This window comes from Capsicum annuum, chromosome 1 (assembly GCF_002878395.1).
Source record: "Capsicum annuum cultivar UCD-10X-F1 chromosome 1, UCD10Xv1.1, whole genome shotgun sequence".
NCBI lineage: Eukaryota > Viridiplantae > Streptophyta > Magnoliopsida > Solanales > Solanaceae > Capsicum > Capsicum annuum.
The window spans coordinates 191,414,257-191,420,070 of NC_061111.1; positions in this window are offsets into that span (position 1 = coordinate 191,414,257).

Genomic DNA, 5,814 nt, shown 5'->3' on the forward strand with positions numbered 1-5,814 from the left:
AATCGGAAAAACTGCATCCAAGTTGACGGTCAGAAAGGCGGTCCATCGCATGGGCCATCACTGATGGTTATGTTGGCGGTCCGTCGTGTGGTTCGTCGTTAGATCTTCTGGAAGCCTGAGTTCATGTTAAGCCTAACGTCCAAGTTGGCGGTCCGTCAAAAGATTGACGGTCCAACACTTGGACCGTCGCATGAGTTCTTTACTTGGAGCATTCTGTTTAGCTCTGACGGTCGCTCCGGCTGTCCGCCGCGTGTCTGACGGTTCGCCAGTTGGACCGTCAGTGACCTTTTTCTGCTATTTTTTCAGATTTTTCCTTCAACTAACTCCTTGCCCTAAAAACACTCAAATCAGTATTAAATACAACATCAGCTGCTTGAAAACGTACAATTATCCTAAGAAAAAAATGTTAAATGTTTCATCAAAAGCCGAAACATCAACAACCACCTAACTCTAGATGATTACAAAGAGAAAGGTTTACACCTCAAAACCTACCAACAATCATATGCAAATGTAGGCAAATGTTTAAGAGCAAAGTACAAAGACTCAACTACTATAAGGAAATAAAATTACAACTCGATGAGCAATCAGTTTCCTGTTGCGAAGTGGATTTTTTGATTCACAACTTTGGAAAGATATCTTGTTGTAAGAATATGGAAGCATTGGTTATCTTGTTGAGGAAGATGAGCAATATAAAGTATGGCACAAGAAAACTTAAGAGCGATTCCATTGGCTGAGACGAAAAGGTGACAGCAACCTTTTTACCAACTTTTGAACTTTGCGCAAGCTGTGATAGTGACAGGTGATCCCAACCTGTTCCCTAAGTGGTAGCAAATTTTTCATCGCAAAATCTCCAAAAAATAGGTCCTAACATACAATTTGTCAATCATCAAAACTAAGGACTTGACATAATTTATTGAGCTTCTTTTTTAGGTGAAATAGTTTAGTACCATTTGATTGACTAAATTTGTGATCTAAATTGATCCATAGATCCGTAGAGACCTAGAATATATCACACTATCTGTTATGTTCTTTCAAAGAGAATTAAAAAGTCAAAAAGTTACCTTGTCATTACATCTACTCCAAGGCTGCAGATCTGATGATGTTGAAACTGGTAGAGGGTGAGCTTAATTGATATTGTTATAACCACTAATATCTTCCATCCCTGATATCGCTTTCCATCAAATGAGATGATGATCAATCCCACATCAGGTGAATCTGAAGACTGGAGATAAAAAGCATGATTGATATCTATGATTTTTGTTGTTACAACATTTCCTATTGATGTTTCAAAATTGAGAACTGATTCATCAACCATTCTAGATCTAATAAAAAGTTAAAGAAAAAATTGAATGTTGGTCATTGATTATTGCTCTGATACCATGATGAAAATATGAGAGACAGATTTAGAAATTTTGTATCTCTTTATTTGGTTATCAGTCTCCCTATATATACAAAAAAAAAACTTTAACGTTGCCCTACTTTCTATTGGCTATCAATTTTTCGAAATGCAAGTAATAGAAAAATAAAATTTAATACTACGTATTTTCCAGCTCATATATTTTTACAGCTTAGAAAGCAGAAAATTTTATCAGCTTGTTCTTACATTTTGAGCCTATATTGGGTTTGTAATTGATGGCCTAGCCCATATAGGTTTGTCTGCAAACTGAGGCCCAAAATGTGGAATCAAAATTTCAATATATTGGTTACTCAGTGTTATAACTTATAAATAGTTTGTCCTAGTTAATTGTAACTCTATTCTGATTTCAAGCAGTACAACATCACCTTTATTTTCTTGGTCATCAATTTTGTCTTTAATTTTTCTTTACTTGCCTTTTCTAATATATCTGTGTGAAGGATCGTTTGAAGTTGAGGCATATCTCTTGGAGGCAGATATATATGCTCAAATGCACTCAAATTCTCACTCTTGCTCTTTATTTAACTTTATTTACTTAGAATAATTTTTTAAAATTGTTAGGTCTACTCGTATTATTCCTTATCTCTCTTTATTTACCTAGTTCATCATTTAATAGATATTCAGATTGTCAATAAACAGACTTAAATCAAGGGTTAAATTAAAACACGTGTTTTTAACCTCATCCAAATTTAAATGTACAGATTTTTAGGGTAAACATATTTAATTATGATTTGGGGTGTATTTGGTATCATAGAAAATATTTTTCTAAAAAATATTTCATGAAAATTAAAACAAGTGGAATTCTTACTTATATTGTAATACTTGATAAATTAAAAAAAAAATAACTCTCTAAATATTTATGTGTAATCTAGCAACATATTATTGGGTTGGGAATGTTTACCCAAAAAAAAAAAAATATTGGGTTGGGGATAGGATGGGGAACGGGATGGTCAAGCGTTTGGAGTGCTGGGTAGGTGGAAATAGTTAACAATAACAAATAGACACCAATACTTTATTCGTTTAGGGGTCGTTTGGTAGAGTGTATTGAAATGTTAATGCATGCATTAGTTTAATGTGTATTAGTAGTACCTTTTTACCCTATGTATAACTAATACAAGCATTAGTTATACACTCTATTGTGTATTGAGGTGTGTATTACTAATACCTCAAAATCCATGACATTAGTAATGCAATGAATCTAATGCATGCATTAACATGCTTAAAGACTCTATTACCCCTCAAAAAAAAAAATTAGAAATTATGTAATTCATGTTTTTTTTAATACATCGAACCAAACATTGCATAAGAAAAATGCAAGCATAACTAATGGAAGCATAACTAACACAAGCATTACTAATACACCATATTTTGCATTATTCTTATACACTCTACCAAACGACCCCTTATAGTGTTGAGAAAATACCATTGACTATTTTGGACAATTGAACTAGTGTCATGTCTCTGTCAAAACCAAACTTAACTATAACCTTTTTTTCCCTTTTTTAATGTATGGTTTCAACCTGATTTATATTTCAAGACAACCACTTCTTCTTCTTTTTTTTACTTCAGAAAAAGAAAAGATAAAGTGCGATATTAATTATCAACTAAATATAATACTTTGAACATCAAAGAAAAAAATAACCTACCCCAATTGAGTCTTTCCTACAAATTTAAACAAAAAAAATATTATATTCTTTAAGCTGATGGATCCAAGTTAATTACGGCGACAATTTTAAATTTGATTTACACCATCACTATACTTTTTAATACATAAATTAGAGAGTATGAATGTATGATAGGAAGAGATATCTTGGATTGTAACTTTAATATCAGAGGTGAAGCTAAGTGTTTGGAAGGAGATTTAATTGAACTTCACCCTCAAAAACTTACATCAAATTGGGTAAAAGTAAAAATTTTATGTATATATAAATTATTGGTCCCTAGAAAAGTTTTTAGTGTTGAAACAAAGATGGTTCAGAAGTTACTTTTGCTAGTAAGTTCCAATCCCAAGTATCAACATAGACAAATTTAAGATTTGAACTTAAAAATTTGAAATTGTAGAATAACGATTCCAAATGTTTATAACTAAATTCTTATTATAAATATAAGATCTTGACCAAAATTATTGAGCTTTGTTCAATCTGTAATTACCTTCTGCATCCACACACAAGCGTAACGTTCTTGTAATTAGTAATTCGTTTTCTTTTTAATCTCCTTACATCACTGTTCACTAATCACTACAACCTCAAAAGCTTTGCATGTTACTCTTTTTTCCTTAGTTCAGCTCTTTACTACCAAGATGTTTATAGCTTTCGGTCCTTATCTCATTGCTTTACATTACTATTTACCGTGTAGGTTTACACTGTCAGTGTCAACTCACTGAAACTTCTAGCATTCGCGGCTTGTTTACGAGGATCTATTACAAACAAATTTTTATTTCATAAATATAGGAGTAAGATTTGCTTATATTTTATCCTTCTCGGACCTTATTTGTGGGACGGAATGCTTTTTTTTTTGTCATTTACAAAGTCACAATGTATTAATTTAAGTTTAAGTAATATATATTTGTCTATGTAAACTTTACACCATCACATCATCTTTTATTTGTTGTAGCAGCCTAGTAGATGTTACTATTTTATTTTTAAAACCTTGTAGATATCCTTAAAATAATATGATAGTATGAATAATTATTTATTATCCATATATATTATATAACTCAGATAAACTTTTAAGGACTTTTTACTCATTAGTAAGGTGATAGGGGTCTTTCCAGCATAGGCTTTTAATGATGGACTTAAAAATCAAGAAGGAATGGAAGAAAAGGGGTGTGGATAACCAGCCGAGAACTAAATGGAGCAGCTTGACTATGGCCAGTGCTCTTGAGATAGGGACAAGTTGATGGCTAAGAGGACTTGAGACAGTAAAGAGGATGCGGATAATATGTGGGATGTAGTTGCCAGTTGCATCAAGGAGATGGCTAGAGAGATGTTGGGTGTCTCGATCAAGAGGTCGCTTTGGCAAGTATCCAGGAGAGTGGTGAAAGGGAATGTGGAGGCTAAGAAAGGGGTGTACGCGAAGTGGGTAGAGAGTAAGGATTAGAAGGAGAAGCGAAAAAATAGGGAGGAGTATAATATAGCTCAGAAAGAGGCTAAATTAGTGGTTACTAAGGTTAAAATTGCAGCTTTCCAAAGCTTGTACGCAGCGTTAGAGGGTAAAAGTAGAGATAAGAAGTTGTATGGGCTAGCCAAGGCTAGAGAGAGGAGGACTCAACACCTTGATCAAGTGAAGTAGATAAAGAACGGCGGCGGGGAGGTTCTTATTAGGATAAAATGTCAATCTTACTTCCATAAACTCTTGAACAAAGAGAGTGACATTAGCATTGTGTTAGGAAACTTGGATCACTTTGATAGGCTACGCGACTATGGTTACTGTAGATGTGTTGAGGTTGAGAAGGTTAAGGGTTTTATTTGTAGGATGCATAGAGGTAGAGCGGCTAGGCTTGACGAGATTTTGGTGGATTTTCGAAAGTGCACAGGCGGGGTAGGTGTGGAGTGACTGACTAAGTTGTTTAACGCCATTTGTAGGACGGAGAAAATGTCTAAAGCATGGAGATAAAGTACGATGATTCCATGAAAAAATGACTTGCACATGATGTTCATCTACCTAGAAAATAAGGCCTATAATAGAGTCCCCAAGGGGGTTCTTTAGAGGTGCTTAGAGGCTAGAGGTATATCTATTGCGCATACTAGATCGATTAAGGACACGTACGACGAAGTCAAGACTTATGTAAGAACTATGGGAAGGGACTTGGAGCATTTTTTCGTATTGATGGAAGTTGCACCAAAGATTGAATCTTAGTTCATTTTTATTTACCTAGTTGATGGGTGTATTAATGTGAAAAATTCAAGGTGAAGTTTCATGGTGTATGATTTTTATGGATGATGTAGCTCTGATTGACAAGACTCGTGTAGGAGTTAATGCTAAGTTGGAGGTTTGAAGATAGAGCATGGAGTCTAATGGTTTAGGTTGAGTGGAATCAAAATGGAATACTTGAAGCGAGGTGATATATGAGGTTGACATGGTACTGAATTTTGATACTCCGACCATCTAAAAGAGAGATAGTTTTAAGTATATTGGGTCTGTAATCTAAGAAAATAGAGAGATTAATGAGGATATCACTCAATGTATTAATGCATGGTGGATGAAATGGATACTCACTTTCAGAGTCTTGTATGATAAGAAGGTGTCTCCTAAATTTAAAGGCAAACTTTACAGAAAGGCGATTAGACCAGTTATGTTGTACGCGGAGGAGTGATGGCTAGTCAAGCACTTTCACATCCAAAAGATGAGGTGGTGGAGATGATGCTCCGATGAATATATGGATTTACTAAGAGAGATAA